The 22,399-nt window shown below is 35.3% G+C and overlaps 1 long non-coding RNA gene across 2 annotated transcripts in view; it reads left to right on the forward strand.

The window, feature by feature from the left end:
• Window positions 1-13,561, forward strand: part of LOC119508280 — a 25,822-nt gene extending 12,261 nt beyond the window's left edge. For both annotated transcript variants that reach the window (XR_005211443.1, XR_005211444.1), the window contains 4 exons: window positions 1,770-1,883; window positions 2,975-5,103; window positions 8,366-8,433; window positions 12,596-13,561. This is a non-coding gene — a long non-coding RNA (uncharacterized LOC119508280). The remainder of the gene's footprint in view (window positions 1-1,769; window positions 1,884-2,974; window positions 5,104-8,365; window positions 8,434-12,595) is intronic.
• Window positions 13,562-22,399: the final 8,838 nt, after the last annotated feature.

Genomic DNA, 22,399 nt, shown 5'->3' on the forward strand with positions numbered 1-22,399 from the left:
AGCAATGGAAATAATGGAGTTAGATGAACAACATGTATATTAGTTGGTACATTCATATAGTTTCTACCAAAATGAAACTTCAGTAATTCAAGTGAATGAGATTGTTTTTAAAAGACATATTTGAAGTGCACTAAAAAATAATAATTCTTATTTTATTGGCACAACTGCATTTCATTTTATCCTCAAATTATGTTTGTTTCAGTCATATACAAATGATAATGTTTTGTTGAAATTTCAGTACTGTCTGCTTGGCTCAAAACCTGGCTCTTCTACTAATGAGTTGTGACTTGGGGCCAGTTACCTAATCTGTGCCTCAGTTTTCTTATCTGAGCTATGGAATGATTAATAGTAATTTCCTGATAGAATTGTCGTAAGGATTAAATGAGTAAATACATGTAAACGTTTTAAACTTTATAACATAAGGATTATTTCTCAATCTCTGTTTGTTGAGGACATTATACTAAAGTGTTCTTTTTTTTCTTGAAATGGACAGTTTATCAAATGACCACCCAGAATATAAAAGGGAATTACATGAGTACATTTTTTCATTAATACAATTTATCATGGTGGTAATGGTAGGGTTCTAGGAAGAAATGGAAATGGCCTCTAAAACTATTTGATTCTTCAACAATTTAATCGTCACACTAAGTTTTATGCAAACCGTATGAAAGCATCTCTTCTGCTGCTTCTTCTATTATGACCATGTAGACTTTTCTGAGGGCAGGGAAGAGTTGAGGCAATAAAATATAGCAATATATTTAAACCTACGGTGTTTACACTTCTGGTCAACCCAAGCTATCAAGGGTTGATTTACATGTAAGTAATAGTAATTGTGATACTTTTAGCAGATTACAACATACGTTGTATTATTTGGTTCCTATTCTCTGGAGTAGGCATAGATTATTGTCATTTTTCTGAAGAAGACTCACTGTCTTACAGAGGTCAGTAAATTTTCCTGAGATCACATAGTGGCAAAATGCATGGATTTAGCCTCATATTTAATCTTATGTTTATATGAGAACTTTTTCCAATTACCAAAACTCTCTATTAAATATGACATTGTTTTAAGACAAGGATACTTAAAACAGGAGTAAAGCTAATATATGGAGCATATAAGAACTTAAGACCATTGGTGCTACATATTGGTCAAGAAAGAAGTAGTGCTAACCTGGCTTTGCTTTGTGCTATTTGAGAGAATAGAATCTTTGGTATCAGGCTGGTTTCATAACATGCAAGGAGAAAAAAAATTGTCAATATAACTTATCAATTGATAACTTTTTCTTAATTGATGTATTGTTTTTATAAGTCATTATATTCACCATTTTAGTAAATTATTGATTTTAAAATTAAAATCTATTTGAAATTTATTTTAAGAAGAAATACATTTTTGAAAAGTCTGTTGACAATTTTGAGACACAGTAGAAGTAGTAAACCTAACCCTTGATAAGTTTAATGTGTAAAGATCCTTAAACCTTCAGTAGCTTGTAAATGAAAAGGCTTGTTTAAAATATAAGCTTATTATCAATAGGTAAATGAACATCAGAATAAAATATTTACTTTCTTACCTGTTGGCTTTATTTACAATAAAGAGAATGTATTTGAGACATGTTCTAGTCAGCTTTTGTCCTGTTATACTGTGGTACCAATCAACCCCTAAATTTCAGTGACTTACAACAATACAGCTTTATCTCTTGTTCATATTACATGTCAATAAAAGGTCTAAGAGGGCTGTGTTCCACAACTTCACATTGTTGTTCTTTTGTGATCAGAGAGAAAAGAAAGCTGTGGTGGAACTCCAAGATGGTGTTCAAGGATTCTTTCTGTTTGGTAATGGGACCAGTCACTTAGGCTTACTTTGTCTTGCTTATATGGCCAGGCTTGAGGTGAGTGGGGCAAGGAATAATATTCCTTTCACAGGGATGGTCATGAGAGAGAGATCTTATATGGAGGGGAACATGAATACTTTGAACAAATAATACAACCTTCTATAGGCACCATTGTAATTCCTAGATTCGGACTCAGCTAAGATAAATACTACGTGTTTTTTTTTTTTTTTTTTTTTTTTTTTTTTTGTGGAAGGTGCTTATCTTTAAAATTTTATTTCATGGGCAATATCTAAATCTTACAGGTATTTTTAAATTATTGTTCAGGCTCCTAATTTTCTTGTTGTGTCAAAATTATCCCCACATTTCATGTGTTAAGAAATTGTTGGAAATCTGTTGCCATCCAGAAACAAAATCTTGTGAGAACTAGTATATCTACAATGGGGGAGAGGGGTTATATGAACAGAGGGGAATGTCATGCATCCCAGGGACATGAATAACTCAGGGCCTCATGAGGGACTGGAAAGCAGGGGCATTACCCCTGTCTCCCTTTCTAGGTTTTCTTCTCCACTTTATTCTGTGTAACTGTTCCCTTCTCTTCTCTTTGCCTATAGGCACTTTCTCCTGCTTTTTTGTGCATTTGCTACTCAGTGACGGTCCCATAGTTCCTAAGTTTATGTGTCCTTACTTCAAAAAACAGCAGAGACAACTATCTGTTCTGAATCCCAATTCTGAACTCCCAGAAGAGAGAAGCACTAGATGATTGTCTCTGGCCAGAGAACTAGGCTTATGTAATTTAAACCTCTGTGGATGGGCGGAGGAGGGAGAGGAAATTCAGAGAAGGAGGATTAGACAGACAATCCAAACATTGTCTGTCAGGCAAATATAAAATTCCTTATTTAAAGATAAGCAGCTTTAAGAAGAATTGTCATTGTCTGCAATAATGATAAAAAATCCTCAGGAATATGTTTTTGAAAGTTCTCAGTTATGACTTTTTACTGTTTGATAGAGAGGGAAATTGAAGCACACTGATAAAGAGTGAAGTCAACTAATAGGTCAACTAACAGTTTTGAAGCTGTTAAATTGTAAAAGAAAAAAAGTATTGCATATACTCATGTTTTTTTATATACTTTGTTCCTGCCTTACCTCAGCCGCAGTGTAAGGTCAATGCTCCAACTACACAACTAGACATCTCCTTCGAGACCCAGGGCTGCTGTGAATCATGTTTTTCTGGAATGGGGAAAAAACCTACTTTGATATCCTTTTAAAAAAACAAAGAAATAATTTAAATTTCTCATTGTCTCTTTCAGACTTTAAATATATATTAAATCTGTATAATATAATTTTAATATTCTCTTAAATTCCATGAAATTTAGCTGCACTGTGAAAGTGGATTAAAAGTATCATTCTATGATTGTGTTCTATTTTTTTCTCCAGCTTTTAATTCAGAAAATTTGTAAACCTAAGAAAGGTGGAATGGACAGAGCAATAATTACTTATATATTCTTGAACGGGATTAACCAATTTTTCCCACATGCTTATATTTCCCTTCATGTGTGCTTACATCTTCCTACATGTTTGAGACATGGTTTATTCAACTAAATGAAAATAATTTAATTCCTCTTGGAAGAATATTATTACTTACACTTTTTTGGTCCTGTGTCTCCCCTCTTTTTTGTCATGTAAAAATTATTCTTGTTAAAAAAAAAAAATACTCCAAGCAAATGTGAATGACCAAAAAGTCTCAGGGACCTTTTCAGTTACCCAGTCTGCTCCTCCTTTATGTCTGTATCTACAGTATAGATATAACTTTTACTATTGTCAGGAAAAACTATATACTGATATAGTTTGCACACAAATTGTTTGAAATCTGTGTTGATGTTGGTTTTACAGACTGAGTTGCTCATACTAGCCCATTTATTTTTATTTCTATTTATACATATTAAAAAATGGGTTAGAATGAACAGCAGGTGGCAGTGCTAGCAAAGGTTGTGACTTTGGGTATATAATAGGCTTTGAAAAGGGATGACGTTTTTCAAACCTATGTGAGTAACAAAATTAGTTCATAAGGAATCTTTAAATAAGGATCTGTATTTATCTCCAATTCATTTTATTTCAAGAATTATTTTAGGAATCAGTTGAAAATTTTAGGAGAAATGTACTTTAAATTACTAGTTAGAGACTGAATTTTGTTTTAATTGTAGGATCAAATCACAGAAAAGCCACCTTGTTTAATCCTTGTTTTTTGCTTCTTTTATAACCTGAAAAAAATCTGAATACCCTAATTAGAAAGATTAGTTTGAATCCTGGTAGTATTTGCAGGAAAAATGTCATAGTAACATCACTAATTTCTATTGATTAAAATGCAGTTATTTGGAAATTGTGTGCCAAACTTCAAGAAAGCTCTTATAAAGGAAAGCTACTATGGTTCAACAGGGTGACCAGGTTTAGAAAGCTTAAAGTGCTCTCGACATTGCTGGAAATAATGTTTAAAATATTCTTTGATTATAACTTGTTTTGGAGATGATAATTTTGTTGCATTTATCTTCTATCGTTTTAAAGAAAAGGAATCTAGGAGGAAAAAGTATTTTTGTTCTCATTGAGGTATTCTATTTGAATTTTCACAATTTTTGTGTTATTTTACAAGAAATGATGAGACTTTTGAAGATGGCATATCAGAAACTGTTTAATGTCTTGGATTTTAATAGCTGTTTATATGTGTTTGAATGACATATATTGCTTATTTAGATAATCATATATTTATATGTCCGTGGAATCTTCAGCAAACAGAAGAGTAATTTATTTGTTATTGATATAATTGTCTAACTTAGTAAGAACTTGTAACACTTAAATTAGAAAAAAAATTGAGAACTTCTGTCATTTGATGGGACTTTACTGAGATGAAAAAACTGAGGGTCCAGAGAGAATTCATTGAAGGAGGTTTGATTAATGATTGGAAGATCCTTGTTACATTGTCTTGCTTCTTGGGAAGACTCAGAAACAATCCAGTTACAAATTATTATTTTGTTTATTTATAGTCTGGGGGACCCTACATTTTCTGGGTCCTGTATTTTAATATGAAGAAAATTAAATACCTTAGCTTATCCAAGAAGCACATCCTTTGACCTCTTCTCTAATTAACTGACCAGTTGAATTCATGCCCCATTTGCTCATTGTGTAATTGTAATTAAACAAATCTTTCTGAACCCTCTAGTTTCTGTGCTTTCTGAGAAATACCCTACATGGATGCAACCATTACTATCCCTGCATTTTAAGACTGGTAAGTGAAAAAAAATGGCAAAATATTTCAGTTGTATTAAGTTAAAACAGCAAGTCATCAGGATATTTGAGTAGGACAAAAAGAGTGATAGGTTGGTAGTGACTGATTCCCCAAGGAACAGCTTTTTCCATGAAAAAACAACAAAATAGGACAAAAACTTAATTTTTCTTAGAGAATTACATTAGAACCAGGTAACAAGATGGAAACATTCCATACACTGTGGTGGGATAAATCATTTTGAAATTAAAATACATTGCCTATTCTCAATAAGATATCAGAGATTTATTGAAGTTACTAGTTAATGCAGACACACTTTTGTACTTTTGAAGTTAATCATGGTAAATAAAATGTATTATTTATATGCAGTAACTTTTTTAAAGGTAGGCAAATTTCTGTTTCTTGAAAATTTTAAGGTCAAGTGCATAGGCAAGTGAAAGTGTCTTAAAAATAGAACTTTTATCAAGTTTAGCCTGTGGTAATCTATGTTTTAAATTACAGCACAACTCATTCCAAATCAATATAATGAATTGATCTGTAAACGTTTCAGGCAGGACTGCTTTCTTTGGATTTTGTCTATTGAATGTGCACTGCAGTTAAAGCATCTTTTTTTTTTTTTTCCTGTGTAATTAAGTCTATGTTCTTGGCCTTTCACTGAATTTAAAATGGGTTTAAAAGGCAGAAATGTATGTTAAGCCAAAATTATGCACATTCATTATTCTTAGTGTTTTAAATATTGAAGTATTTTTCCCTGTTTTGGTGAGAAATAGAAGAGAAAATAAAGTGAGTACCCTGAACTTTAGTTCCCATTTCTTAGGACATTTTAAACTATTTTACTATTTTAAGTCTGTAAGAAATTGAACTTACTGTCCTCAAATGTCTAAACTGCCTGAATACACAGTAGCTTTTAAATTTTTATTCCTGTGGTTCTGTTTAAATTACAATATATGAAAGAGTAAAAAAAAGAACAAGAGAGTGATTTATTATTTTGAGAATGTTGAAAAGATTTTGAGTTAATGTATAAAAGGAAAGAGCTACAGCCATAGATCAATTCAATTAACATTTGTTGAGCACATATAATATGTGCCAGGCACTGGGTTAGTTACTTTATAGGCATCTTTCAGTTCCACTGGTGTTTTATTCTCATTTACAGATTAGGAAAGTGGAAGGTTAAGTTATTGAGTCAAGGATTAAAACACAGTTCTGTAGGATTTCAGAAACATGTTGCTTCACCACGTACTACTTGCCAGATGCTGGGGACACAAAAACGAATCAACCCAGTTCCTGTCTTAAAGGAATTCAGAGTGTTCTATTGAGAGACAAATCCAGTCAAAAAAGATAATTTATGTTACCACGTGGTAAATCTGAATATATATTAATGTACTAAGGGAAAGGAGGGAATTATTCCTGATAAAGGGAGTTAACTATGTAATCACTGAGATGTACAAAGGTATAATACTGAGGAAATGAAAAGGAGTGTTGTATGGATGATTTAGAAGGGCTAGGAATATTATGCTAAAAATGAAAATTATACTAAGAATTTAAATTAAAGAAATGCAAAGTAGTTTAGGACTTCTGGGCTACTCTGTTTTAAATCAACCCTCCTATTGGTTTCCTAAATGGTTGTTGGTTGGTGCTGTTGTACTTAATATTTTCATATATTTAATATATATTTGAACTATTTGAGTCCCTAAGTTATTGAAAAGTAGTAATTTTTTAAGTTCTACTCCATCACATTTGCATGTCAGACCTTTATTGGACAGAATACATTTTAACATGAGTATTTGCAATGCCTGTTAACAAAGTGTATTCCCTTTTTAAAAAAGATACACATACTTGCAAAGTAGATTCTACTGTCAGTGACCATTACTGTGATCAAGAGGTACTGCAGTGTTCTCTTAGCAACTTCGCATCAAATTTTTCAGTGGCTATGAAATACTAGCAAGGAAATTTAGGTAATATAAGTGGTTGCCTTACAAGAGAGATGACTTGCAGGATTTTATGTTCTTTGAAAGTATAATTGTAGTCAAAGTATTTTTGGCAAGAGCCTTGTTCTGAAATATATATTTGTTGTCATCACATCTGATACACTGAATTGAATTACATATTGGCAACCTATGGACTGATACCTCCAGGGAGTGGTGATCTTTGTAAGTGCTGTTATCTGCTGTTAACAATATTTATGTTTTCAGATGGGCTACCTGAAATTTTATTTTTAAATTTTACTTGCAACTTGGGAATTGATAGAACGTCTAAAATTTGGAACATTATTCTGTACAATATTGGGCTTCTGCTTGGTGAAACTGTATTTTCTATCTCTTGAAATGTTACTCAGTTATAGAGGTTCATGCACTGTTAGTGGTCTTTTATGCTCTTAATAGCAGCATAAAACCAAATGGTTGATTTATAGATGTATGTATAGGTTCTGAAGTACTTTTTTGATAAAACATGTAAATATAATATGTTTTTAATTTAAAATTCATAGAGTACTTAACTTACACTTCTCTTCATGTTAAAAATACCTTAAAATGTGTAGCAGTGACTCTGGAAAGAAAGAATTGTGTGGAAATGCAACATTTTTCCTCATAAATACTTTCAACAGTAGTTTCTCTGCCATATATACAGTATGAACAGTTGTTTCTCTTCATTCCAAGGCAAGTGTCATTATCACTGTTAGCAGCATGAATACAAAAACAAAGCTTATTATCAAAAATTTTCACCTGTTTCTCTCAATATATTTTTTTTTAACATGAAACTGTCACTGACAGAAAGAAGGAGATTTTTAAGTCAGGAAGGGAAAGGAATAATGCAGATTCTCTTTTTATCATGGGTGCCAGTTTATTATAATAGAAAGGTAACAATTAATCTTTGAGTTAAAGGAATTTAACTTTTCCCAGACAGCATATGAGTCAATTGAATTATAAAGTATGTGTGTTTAATCCTGCTGTTTCTTAATTAAGGAGATCCACATTTCTGCTGGTATTTTTAGGATATTGCACTAGGTTAGAACTCATTTCCATGCCTTGTCTAAACAGGCCCAAACAGATTCTAAGTTGATTTCATCATGCTACTATCAGGAAATAAGAACTGTGATAGCTAATGATAGCTTTGCTTCTGAATTGCTTTGTGCCTTGAAGGCAGATTCTTAAATTCTTATTAGCTTGTTAATATGTCAGAAAGAATTGGAAAGAATGGAGTGTTCCTAATTATCATCCTTATTATTACATAGTAACCTCAGCTCTATGTACTTCTGTTTTCTCAACAGTGTGAAGAGGTGTGAGCTTCAATTAATATTTGGGATTATGAAATCACAGATTTAAAGGAGTAATGCGTGTAAGTGTCATTATTTTAATAAAAATTCAGTTTTACAAGATGAGCCCTTTGGATAGCCTTGTATAAATTGCTCCCAATAAAACAGATTCTAAAATGACCATAAGAGGGTGCAAAGGTATTGCAGAAATGAGCAGACACAATTCTTAGAATGAGAGGTAACTGAGAGCAGTGTCTGTGTGACCAAGAAATGTTTAACATTTCAGAAAACATACGGAATTTCCAGGGCATTTTGTTGAACATGAGATGAGTGTATACGCATCTGAATATAATCCTATTTTTCTTCCTTGAGTTCTTCTGAACAAATAAAATTGTCACTGTGTGGGTTCTTGAAAAACTTAAGTAGGATTGAATCAGGAAAGCAATGTTAAATGAGGGGATGACACTGTGGTTGCTGCTATTGAAATATATGAACCTAGGAGTTTTTAGGTCACAAATTACCATTGGAAAGAAATCTAGATCATAAATTTTATACTTTATCTGTAAAGATAGACTTTTGATTGAGAAGAGGGGACTAATTCTTAGAACAAGAGGCTTTGGAAAATTTTGAGAAAAAAGACAAAAATACTATAAAATATCTTCTAGCTCAAAACTAAAAGCAGTTTCTATCTAATTTACTAATTAATGTCTTAACATTACAGTTTATTTTAGAAAATATTATTTTGTGGAACTTATCTGCAAGCTGACTCTATGGATTATATGGTTTTTTGCAAATTTTAAGAAACGAATCCAACTTAAAATAACTACCCTAAAATTAACTGTAAATATTAATATATTAGTTGATAGAAGGCACTGGCAAAGTGACTCTGATAGACCAGTTCTTTTGGTAAGGTTTTGCTGCATAATCTTAGTTGAATAATTAGGTGAGATCAAAATTTTTTTCAAAATATTATCTCTGTTTTATTTTATTTTATTTTATTTTATTTTATTTTATTTTTTGTGATAGGGTAAGAAGAAAGTAAGACTTGGTAAGAGGAAATAAAAAGAAATGATTGTTGAATGTTTAGTTTTAAACCTATATCTAAAATTATTTTTTGGTGTTTTTATGTTAATTTTTTTAAAACAAAATCAATTGTTGAAGTGAAATCTCACAGTTGATGTTAAGGCAGTGGGAACATTATATGCTGTCATCTACTAAGTGATGCCCCAAAGCTCACAGCATTATTCGTTTTTCTCCATTAGGACCTTAGCTTCATAGGAAGTCCCTAAAAATTGCCATCTTCCTTTCTTTTTGTTGACCATCCTCCAAAAAAGGCTGAATTAAGGGAGGATCTCATAATGTTTCTTCACATTGGTGGGTACATGGGAATCAAATTCTGGAACTTGTTCATGGTAGACATCCAGATTGTAACATAAACCTCAGCTATATAAAATAAACCAATGGAATTATAGATATAGGCAATTCTATTTAAAAATAAAAGTAAATTTAGAAAGCACAAAAGGTATCAACACAGAGTTCTTGCCTTCTCCCATCTGGTTGAAGAAGAGAAGTCTGAGCATGTTGTGAAGGACAGGAATTTCAAAAAGGTCAAAAGAAACAATAGTTTTGCGCTAGTTAATTCATTCAGCATTCTCATGTCATATTCCAGGTATTGGTTAACATGTTGCTATTTGAAGACCAATCAATTCTTAATACTAGTAGTTCTAAAGAGATGAACTTATTTGTTCCTTGGATTCTGTGTCTATTCAAAACATATCTGATTTTCTGGTACTTTAATAAACATTTCAGTCACCCTACAGTAAGTTTTGGACATTACAGACTTGGATATAACTGAGTTCTGAAAGGAATTAGTGTCTTCTGTTTTAGTGTTGATATGGGCCTCTGTGGCTCATTATACCACACTAGTATTGTCCATAGTAGTCAGTTCATTTTGTAAGCTCAAATGGGCAGAGTTGGAGCTATTTTGACATCCAATGTCAGGATGACAGAGGGTTACATTTAAAAAGAAAAACTGCTACTCTGGAAATAGAACCTAGTGTGAAAAAGAACTATTTTATGTTGTGAATATCTTTAATTTTTTTTTTCCCTTATGCATGCAGCAGCAGGGACAGGCGAAGGTTATTTAATTCATTCCTCAGCCATAGTCAGTGCTCCACGCCATCCTACAAAGACAGATTGATGTTTTTCTTTAAAGGTCTCCAGGAAAGGAAAATCTATAAACTATCTTGGTGACCCATATTAGTGTGGAACAACACTCATACATTTATACAAGAAAGAATGAAGAAAATTCTAGTTTGACATAAAAATCATCATTTACGATGGGTCACTCTGAGAATGAGGAGACAAGTGCATATGCTTTCTTACTCCCTTTTGGAGAATATGAATGGCTTCTCACAGCCTTAACTTCCCCCTTGAGTTCTGCCTGAAATAATCGTGATCCTCTGAAGGCTAAATGAAAGATCAATAACAGCTGTCAGACAATGGATGTAATTTTGGGAAAATGAGAGGTTGAGGGAAACTCCCAAATATCCTCCTTTTCTCTCATTGTTTTTTTCTTTCTTCTTTTCTTCCTTCAATAATTCATAGCCTCCTTTCTGCCTTACCTCTGGTCACATCTGTTTCTCCCAGCTCATTTTGCCCATGGCGAATCATGACACTCAGGTGCAGAACTTTGAAGTTTTGTGAGAGGTAGGAAGTGATTTCTTTAAAAATGCTGAGCTAAAGTGACTGAGGCTGGTAGGGAAGCTGGGTCTAAAATTTGGACTGTTCATTTCAGCTCTAAATCAGCAGCAGATGCTTTGGGAAGGGGGTGGCTGGGTGATGGGAGAGGGGAATATATTCCCAAGAAGAATCATAGAAAATAGACTTCTGGCCCTCTGTGTAACATTTGGGCCCTGCTTTGTTAGCTCTCAGGGATAAACTGTTTCTCCCTGGCAATGGACACCATAGTTTAGAATTTTGAAGAAAGCAAGATGTAAAAAGCAACCAAAGCAAGAGTTATATTTTAATGAGATGGTAATCTTGGACTACTCTCTCTGGAAATGGTCTGTTCAAAAGTGTACTTTGTGGATATGATGCTATTTTAATGAAACCAGCATGAGAAATGCATCATATTACTACATAATCAAGCTGTGATAATGTTTCCACTGGATATTACACTAGTGTTCTGTGAACTGCTTTGATTCCAGATGAAATTTAAGTGTTGACTACAGACTATAAAGTCTAAAATTATCCAGACCATGGTTACTTTATTCTCTCCTAATGCTATACATTGTAAGTTTAGATGTTTGGGGCATTCTTACTGCTGTTTTCCAAGCTACATTGATGGGGATTGGAGAATAAAACTTGCTTCAGATGCATGCATCATGCTTAGGGAATGCTATCTAGCTTCCTTTGTGGGGAATGGACAGAGGGTCAAGTTGTTTCCTAAAAATGGTGCAAATGGCAACTATTTATATTGTGTTTCCTTTGACCAAGGGAGTTTTCTTTCAAAATACTAAATATTTAAAATATTTAAAATAAATGTTTGCTTTTAAATTTCAAATTTTTTTTTGCATGCATAAACTTCTTATTTTGTATGGAGTTAAATTTATGTTATAAAATAATTCAATTCTGACTTAGAAATAGAGGTGGGAAAATAAAAATGATTCCAAAGTATAAAATATTCCTCCATTGCCTTCTTTTATGAAATATATTGTTGAACCTTCTAGTTCTTGCACGGACTTATCCTGGTGCCTCCAGAAAGTATCCATTCCTTAGGATCTGTACTTTGGAGTTTTGCCTGTTTCCCATTACATAGCCCCAAATTTAGTAGTCATTTATCGATACTTTTTTCTCCCTTATTACCCTATCTAATTCATCAGCAGTTAAACTTCATACTAACATTAAAGTGTGTCTCACTCTTACAAGAGCCGTAGTGATTATATTGAACCCACCCAGATAATCCAGCATAATCTCCCATCTCAAAATCCTAATGTAACTATATCTGTCAAGTCCCTTTTGCCATGCAAGGTAACTTATTCATAGCTTCTCAGGATTAGGACACAGACATTTTTGGTAAGCCCTTATGTTCTCTACCACACCAGCTGTCTTATATGTCAAGTTGCTTCCTGATTCCCTGTCTCTGAAAGCTATTTGATTTCATTTGGATCTAATCCATTTACTATATCATTTACTCTTTGTCTATTACTGCTTTAATAGACTCTCTTTTCTCTTTTACTACAGTTGCTCCCTGGCAGACATGATCGACACCTTCCTCCAGCCCCGCTTCTTGGCCCCACCTTCATTAGTACTCATCAGATTGTCTCTGGTTAAACTCAATCAACCCTCTGCCTACTCACTCTATGTTTGCACCCCAGAAGCAGAATGTGACTGGAGAAAAACACATGCTCAGGAGGAATCCTTCTTATCCCACTTCTGTTTCTTCCATGTGGAAGGGCTTTAATAATATTTCTGGCTTGTCTCTATCCCTTCATTCATTCTGCACTACAGAAGGAACCATGATTTCATCTACTTGGGAAATTGAGAGGGGAATTGGGTGGATCTACCTCCTATTCCTTGGGATCTGGCTATCTGCAGGAAGCATGAGCTCTCCTCTGCCACATGGCTGAGGGTTCTGATTCTGTCAGGGAGTCTGCAGTTCTCCAGTCCTAACTGTAACTGGGCTGGCAGGTCCATCTAATTTTGGGTTTCAATATTAGGAAGCCCACTTGCCCAGAGATGTCAGACACATTTTCCAAGATCAGCCTTATCAACAGTAGAGGTGTTAACTGGCTTCATATTTGTCTTTTTCTTATCTTTTTTTCTTCTCAATTGAAAGAAAACTTAAGGGTGTTATTTATCAAGTCTCCCTAAACTCTTGCCACTCTACCTAAAATAGCCCCTGTTCACTCTCTATTCCTTTGCCCAGCCTTATTTTTCATCACATTTGTACTATTACCTGATATGATATATGTGTGTGTTTGCTGTCTGTTTCCTCTGATAAATGTAAGCTCCACAAAGGGAGTACATTTGTTTGTTTTAACTGTATCCCTAGTACCTGATACACTGCTTGAGTCATAGTAGGTTCTCAATAAATATTCGTTGAATTATTGTTGAGGGAAAGAATGTGAGAATGTTTTCATTATATTCTGAGGGTTCAGTGGAGGGGCTTGTCATTTTATTTGCTTTATTAAATATGTCAACTCTTAATTATCCAGGGTAGGGTTAGTTGATTTGCAGAATAAACATGGTAAAAATGAATAGTAGTCCATGAGTTAAAAAGTTAAAATAACTACAAATCAGCAAAAATATTTCTGCATACTAGAAAGTCTATTTTCCATGGAAGTATGTAATAACTAATATATGTCATATTGTAATTTACTTCAAATTGAGAACATTCCTCCCCCTTATCAATCGGAGATATAAAAGAGTAATTTGAATGTTGGAATCTGAGCCAAAAAAAGCATAGGGGTAAACATTAAAACAAATCTTAAAATAGAAAAAAAGGACAATAGTTTCTTTAAAGAATGGTATAGGGAATGAAACACATTGTGGTTTGAAAAAATGCTTCTTTTCCACTCTCTCTGAATTCAAGTGGACTGAAGAAGTGAAAATGTACTCTTTTGAAAGCTGTAGAGAAATTTCTTTCCATTAGCTGCTAAACAAGACAAAAGTTTAATCAAAGTCTCAGAATGAAAGATGTAGCAGATATCTACTGTCTCGCTTTTCTGCTAATAGCCCCAGGTTTTCCTTTCAGGAATTATCCCTCTCCCATTTTCAGTCCATGTAATTCCAACGTGCCTGGCTGTTCTCCTAGCTCCAGAGAGAATCCCAGGGAACAGGCCTGAATGTTCCCCATAATCCAGGGCCCTGGCGACAATCACTGGTATAGGGATAAGCCTAAGACCCAAACCGTCTTGATCAATGTTTATGCCAGGACTTCTGCTGGAACTCTTGGAAGAAATTGTGCACTTCACCTAGCTAGAGTTGATGTGCTTTGTAGATATGTCTGTAGCTGCAGTGCTGTCTTGCTGCAGGCAGGCCAATTCACTGAAAATCACTTTTCTAAAAAGCAATTTTTAAAATTAAATTTACCAGATGAAAATTTGCTGAATGACAAATTGACCAAGTTGCCAAAATCTTATTTCTTTCAACATTTTATAAAAATTACCTCAATTTGTATTGGGTGAAGTGATTTTAAAAGGTTTTGAAGATTCCTAGTTTATATTTTTCTTTATATAAACATTTTAAAGAATTGTTTAGTTGGTGAATTCTGAGGAACAGAAGGTGGTTTACTATACTTAAATATTTAATATTTAGGAAAAAATTCATTATCAATAATGAAGAGTATTTCTTATAATTAAAAAAATTATTTCAAATCTTTTTTGTGTCTTTTTTTGTATCATCAACATTTTGTCATTTTTTTAGATTCTTCTGCCAATTTGCCATGTGGTGTTTAAACCTTAGTATATTTCTAAAACCTGGCAGCCAAATTTAATATGAGATGTCATTTTTCTTCTTGCTTTCTAGTTATTTTTATACCTTAGCCATATTTTAGCCTTTTTTTTTTTTTTTTTCATTTTTAACACTTTTTTTTTTTTTGATCATTCAGATTTTTGTATTTTGGTTTTGTATATGTCAAATCATGTAGTAATCATGTAGCACATTAAGTATAACAGTAACTGCTTCTGGTCATCCTAATTTCCCTAATACTGCTTTGAATAATTTTATCTTTTTATCAAGTTTCTGGGCAAATTATTTCCAAGTTGACGTAATTTATTATTTCCGTAATTATTTCCAAGTTTCTCATTTATTGTGAGAAACCAGAATAAGGTTCAGTTCTACTGAATGATTTTTTTGATCATTTTTCCCCAATTTTTAAGCACTTTTCTTCTTATTATTATTTTTACTGATTTCATAATGGCATATCAGCTTATTTTGTTTCTAGTGCATGCTTACCAAAATTTCAGCAAAGAAATTGTTATTAGAAAAATCTATTTTCATGAATTGATCTTGAAAAAGATTTTTGTTGAAATGACCTAAATTCCTTTCTACCACAGAAGAGAACTTTGCTAAAAGTGAATTTAATGCAGAGACCAGAGGTAGAGACAGATAGAGACAGACAACATCATTTGATCACCTGGATCCTGCTGTGTGTAAACCTAGAGGTTGTAAATGGGATTCCCTGGATCAGATGCAATTGTGAGATGGGGAGTAGCATGCAGGTAGTATTTTAGTGAGTTCTCTGGGGATCAACACCTGTGTAAGGGAAATGGAGGAAGCAGTATCTCACAGAAGTAGAAGTTGTTCTGGGTGGCCATCTCAACAAAGACCTTAGACGACCCCAAAGGGGACTCCGAAGCTGAGATGGCTCATTAGCATTGCCAGACTTTGGAGAGACAGGCCAGGCCTAAAGCTTCATGTCAATCAGTCATTGAAACTAGGATGCCCAGGGAAGAGAATGTGTCCTAGGGTGAGACAGAGAGTCCCAGGAACTGGAGGAATAAATCCTTCATTCCTGAAGATAGCTCTGGGTGACTTTTTACAATACCCTTTTTTAATATTCCCAGTCCTACATTTCTCAGTTATAGTGACAAGTACAAACTTTTTGTATGTGTGTTAGTTTGAGTTGGGACTTTTTCTGTTCCTTCTAGAAAGATACAGATTAGCTCTGGTGGTAATTTGGATACATCTGATGGTGGATTAATCATAGAGATTGATGCAAAGAGTATTTACTTTGTGATATGGGTGTTTGTGATCTTGAGTTTGAGATCTGAGGAATGATGCCACAATGAAGTCATATGAGTGAGAAGAATGGTGGTGGTGACTGAAGATTGGGGAGCTAGCAAATCAAGATCATCACCTTGTCTTGTGATTAATAACCTAGACTGCCTAAACATTATACATAATTTTAATCAAGTAAATTCATTTGTACCATGTTTTATCTGTTTTAATTTTTATTGTGATTTTCTTTCATTTGTGATTTACTATGCCCTTCTCCCACTGTCCCCTAATAATTGAAGAGAGTTGGCTGCAGTTTTTTGAAGGTCAGATCTCCACCCAATGTGCAGATTTTTTTATAGTAACATCCAGAGTTATTGACTCCTGCCTCTGAAATATATTGGTTCGGTGCTTAAGATACAAAACAAAAAAACTTGGACTGGCATTTATCTAACTAATTCAACTCTGCATGGCTAAGGTAACAAAGATGTGGAGCAAGTTGCTACAGTGGTGCGTCTTGGCAACACAGGTTCAGGGCACAACAGAGACTTTCAGCAAATAATCCCTTTACTGCAAAGAATAAAGAATCCAGAAAGGGCAAGGAATCTTCTGGTCACTTCCAAAGCACCAAGTCAAAAAGAGCAGGGGAAGAAGTCCCATCATTGCCGATTTCCTGGGGTGACCAAAAACTGCTCCAGGTTGGTGTCTATAGATGGCAGATCTGCACGCTCCACTTTGTCCTGGAGAAGAGAGACCAATCTGTACTGTTTGAGTGTGGTTTTAATCTACCTCGAGGGGAGGGGGCCCTGCCGCTGAGAATTCCTTCCTTGATTAGCATCTGGGGCTGCTTGCCTGGTTTCTGAGTAGGCCAGGCATTTTCATTAGACTTGACATCATCCCCAGGTTGTGGAATGGCACAGAATAGAAAAAGAGGTGGGGGTAGTGGAAAGGAGGGCAGCCATATAGCATGTGTTTGTGACTTCCCTAGAAAAGGAGGCCCGGATAGGTGAGGTCTGAGCAATGGCCACTTAACAGATGTCTGTGATTTCACTAACATAAGGGATATTTTTTAAACTGCTGCTCCACTTCACATGATAACCTTTTCTCCATCCATGACATCTTTCTATCAGTGACATCAGAGTATGTCATTGAAACCCTTTAACTTGGCCCTATCAATCTCTTGTACAACTCATTCTTTTTAGTCCAGAGGACACGGAAGGAAGGTCCAAGATTCTGATTTACTGTGACTCAGCTTCTTTTGCTTTTCCTGTGACATTAAAAGGCAACTACGGCTGCCTTGCCATCCACTTTTTTTTAATTGCCAATATGTAGTTCTTTCTTTTGTTAACTATCCCCAACAGAAGTGACCCCATTTCATGTTACTCAATAAACTATGTCCTTGATACTGAGTAAAGATATTGAGAAGTACATGAACATATAGTAGAATTTTGATTAAAATGAGTTTATGGTTAGAGAGGGATAATATAACTGCTTTGTTCCAACATGGACACACTGCATTGCCACAGAGGTCAGATGGCTCTGCAAAGATGACATGCTCCCATTTTAAAAATGAACCAGTTAATGAAAGAAAGAATTCACTTATCAACTGTGAAACTTATTAAGATTTCTAAGAACAAAACACCCCGTTATAAGCGGCTTAAAAGAACGTGGTATTTTTCTCAATTACAAATAGTCTGGAGGTAGGATGTTGTCATTGTGGGTTTAGTAGTGAAATGATAGTAGGGCATGTGCCTGCCTCTCTGAGATTCTTTTAGGCTTTTCTTCATGTATTTTGCCTGAAGGTCACAATTGGCTGCTGTAGCTTTGGACACTATTATGGATTAAATGATGCCCCCCACAATGACATGTTCAGATTCTAAAATCCAGTCCCATGGATGTGAACCCATTTGTAAATAGAATCTTTGAAAATGTTGTTAGTTAAGGTGAGGCCAAATTGAATCAGGGTGGACCTTAGTGCAATATGACTGGAGTCCTTATAAGCAGAAGAAATTTGGACACAGTGAAGAGAATGAGACAGGAGACAGACAGCCATGCAGAGGAAGCAAAGAGTTATGGATTGCTGGCAAACCACCACCAGAATGCTATAGACTTCCACAAAGTCTGATCCAGCCCACTCCTTGATTTTGGAATTTTAGCCTCCTAATCTGTGGGACAACAAATTATTGTTTAAACCAATCAGTCTGTGGTATCTCTCACAGCAGCCCTGACAAACTAAGACAGACATCACGTCTGTATTTAAGGGAGGAAGATGTAGGGGTTGGGGTGTGGTGAATGGTTGACACTGGCTTCATCTCTCTCTTTTAAGAGGCAAAAACTGTCGGAGCTATTATCATGGTTTTATCATGGTAGACTTATTTCTCCTAAGTAGTTTTGTCCAAAAACCTTGCCCTGGAAGCGACTTGGAAATCAAGCATTTAGCTTTTATCCTCAATAATAGAGAAGGCAAGGTAGAAGCCTTTGGGTAAGTATGTAAATGATCAAAAAAGAGGGTCTGCTATGTCAAAAGAAGTAGTAAAAGTCTGGATAGTGGTTTCCAAGTAGCCTCAGAGAATAAACTTATCATGATGCAGGCTGGACCCATTATCACTAGAATAATGGATTTTTTTTAAGTAACTCTAAAGATGATCATACCTATGGTGTTTCTGCCTAGCTTGTGTTCTCCAACAACCTTCATGAACTATTAATCTGTGCATAAAAAGGAAATTCATGTATGTGTAATTGAGAATACCCCTTTCTGGTAACTGGGATGAGATGATCCATTACCTAGCAGCAAGGATCAGGGAAACTGGATTAAAATCAATAAGGTTGCTTAAAATTCATGGAAGGAGAACAAGGTGGAGTAGAGACCTTATTCAGGTCAGGATAAAGCCTTAGGAATCTGGCACAGTGGCAGATTTCTCTCTACTGACTCTTCATATCTGCTAGATGTAGGGTCTTTCTTCAGTGGAATGTATTGGACAGAATTACAGTGCTGATTCTACCTCTGGAACCCCCATATTTCCAGTTTCATTGTTCACCCTGACCTTTCTCATAAAAAATTAACTTCTCTTCTTTGCTAGTTCTTCTAGAAGCTTCTATGAATTAGGACCCCCATGAATTATACCCCCCATGCAGCTCTTCTTGCCTTTGACTATTACAGCTAAACTCATATGATCTAATAAAGACAAATGAGCCTATAAATGTATTCACTGTGTAAGAATTAGATGATGAGAAGAGTGTCTCCAATTAGGGCTTTCACTTGTACCACATGCGAAGTGTTTTCATTTGCCTTGAAGCCCAAACTCTCCATGGTGTCAGATACCAAGACACTTCTATTTGTCCTTGCACATTTTGAAAAAGAACATAGGCTTTTAACAGGTTTCTGAAGGATATACACAAGAATTTTACACAATGCACCACAGAGAAAACTTCCAAAAACTCTCTTAGCTTATGTGATTATCTCCTGCCAAAAGCCATATTCCTTGATGCAATCTTGTGGGGGCAGATGTATTAGTGTTGACTAGATTGGAATCCTTTGAGTAGTTCCATTGAGAAGTGACTCAATCAACTGTGAGTGAAGCGTTTGATTGGATAATTTCCACGGAGGTGTTACCCCGCCCATTCAGGGTGGGCGTTAATTGGATCACTGGAGTCATATAAAGGATTTCACAGACAGAAGGACCTCAGAGCAACTGAGAGTGACATTTTGAAGGGGAGCTGCAGCTAAGAGAGGACAAAAGGCCCAAGAGCAACATTTTGGAGCACGCCATTTTGAAACGCAACCTGGGAATAAGCAGACGCCAGCCAAGTGCCTTCCGAGCTAACAGGTTTTCTGGACACCAATGGCCATCGTTCAGTGAAGGTACCCTACTGATGCCTTACCTTGGACACTTTATGGCATTAAGACTGTAACTGGTAATCAAATAAACCCCCTTTATAAAAGCCAATCCATTCTGGTATTCTGCATAATGGCAGCATTAGCAAACCAGAATAGTATATCTCTCCCCCACCCAAACTTTCTCATACATTTAATATTTGTTGGATGGTTAGTCAGTTCCAGACACTATTATAGGTGCTGGGGAAACAGATCTAAATAAAACATAAAAGTTCCTTTAGTGTTTGGAGCTTACTAGAATAGTGGGAAAGAAGAGACAGTAAATGAATAAACAAAGAAAAAAACATAATTTTAAATAATAGTAAATGTTATGTAGAAAATACAACAGGGCAATGGAGAGAGAGTGGAAAGTTACCACCACTTTGGGGTGACCTTGATGGGAGACCGCTTGAGTTGAAAACCGAACAATAGGAGAGTTGCTAGTATAAAGATCTGTGGAAGTAGAATTCCAGGCAAAGAAAAAAATAGGAGATGAGAGTTTAAGGATGTGTAAGCCCTATGTATGATCTTATAGCCCTAATAAGGCACTCTGATTTTTTTTTTCCTGATTGCAAAAGGGTGTCAGTAGAGGATTTTAAGTAAGAGAAGAACACAATATGATTATTCTTTAAAAATGATCACCCTTGATTTTTGGGATATAGGATTATCAGGGAGCAAGAGAAGTCATAGTGAAACAGCTTAGCTACTGTAGTAATCCAAAAGATAGGTGATGGTGATGTGGTGTAGTAAGTTGTCAGAAGGTGATGAGAAGTGGTAGAATGAATATTTTCCAGATGCAATCATGAAACTTGCTGATAATTGGGATTATGGTAGGGAAGTTGGTAGTAAGGAAAAGAGAGGAATCAAGAATGAGAACTTTTCCATTTTTCTTTCTCCAAGCAGTCTTATAAGGTGGTGTTCTTTCTTTGCCTCCTCTATGGCTGCCCATTTCATGCTTACTAAACAAAACAAACAAACAAACAAACAAAACCCTTCCAGGTGCTCTTTTCAGAGAAAACTCCTGGGAAATAAAGTCCATCTTTTACCCTGGTTGCCTTGTTTCTGAGAAGCAGGCCTTAAGGATTCTGATGAGTGAACTTCATCTTGATATTTACTGCCTTTGGTCTTGCTATTACCTCTGTCTTAAAAATTTTCTTACCTTTCCCAGCCATCTCCCACCTCTAGAAATACGTTTATGTCCTTCAAATATTAACTCCTCTCTATAGTTTTTCCCACTGTCTCCAATAGAATTGATCACTCTGTGCTTCTCTATCTTTTTGGACTTATCTCTAATATTTTATTTTATTTTTTTTAATTCATCTTATTGAGATATATTCACATACCATGCAGTTATACAAAACAAATCGTACATTCGATTGTTCACAGTACCATTACATAGTTGTGCGTTCATCACCAAAATCAATCCCTGACACCTTCATTACCACACACACACAAATAACAATAATAATAATTAAAGTGAAAAAGAGCAATTAAAATAAAAAAGAACACTGTGTGCCTTTGTTTGTTTTTTCCTTCCCCCATTTTTCTACTCATCCATCCATAAACTAGAGAAAGGGGGGTGTGGTCCAAATGGCTTTCCAAATCACGTTGTCACCCCTCATAAGCTACATTTTTATACAATCATCTTCAAGATTCATGGGTTCTGGGTTGTAGTTTGATAGTTTCAGGTATCTACCGCCAGCTACCCCAATTCATTAGAACCTAAAAAGGATTGTCTATATTGTGTGTAAGAGTGCCCACCAGAGTGACTTCTTGGCTCCTTTTGGAATCTCTTTGCCACTGAAGCTTATTTCATTTCCTTTCACTTACTCCTTTTGGTCAAGAAGATGTTCTCCATCCCACGATGCCGGGCCTACACTCCTCCCCGAGAATCATATTCTACGTTGCCAGGGAGATTCTCTGCCCTGGGTGTCTGATCCCACGTAGGGGGGAAGCCAGTGATTTCACCTTTCAAGTCGGCTTAGCTAGAGAGAGAGGGCCACATCTGAGCAACAAAGAGGCATTTGGGAAGAGGCTCTTAGGCACAATTACAGGGAGGCCTAGCCTCTTCTTTGCAGCAACAGTCTTCCCAAGGGCAAGTCCTGTGGTAGAGGGCTCAACCCATCAAACCACCAGACCCCAATGTCTGTGAGCACATCAGCAACCATTGAGGTGGGGCAGCCCAATACCCTTGCATTCTCCACAAGCTCCTCAAGGGGGATCTGCATATTTTTTTTTCCTTGTTTTTTTTTTTTTAATAAACTTTTTTTTAAATCAACTGTATTCTAATATTTTATTATAGCATATGATGGATTGAGTTATGTACCCTGATTTAGAATGTATTTGGTCTTGATCTGCATTTCTGAGGGTGAGAACCCACTGTAAATTGGATATCTTGAGGATGCAATTGTTAGTTAAGGTGTGGCCCAACAGAATGTGGTTGGGCCTTAATT

The sequence above is a fragment of the Choloepus didactylus genome, chromosome 13 (genome assembly GCF_015220235.1).
Source record: "Choloepus didactylus isolate mChoDid1 chromosome 13, mChoDid1.pri, whole genome shotgun sequence".
NCBI classification, from domain to species: Eukaryota; Metazoa; Chordata; class Mammalia; order Pilosa; family Megalonychidae; genus Choloepus; species Choloepus didactylus.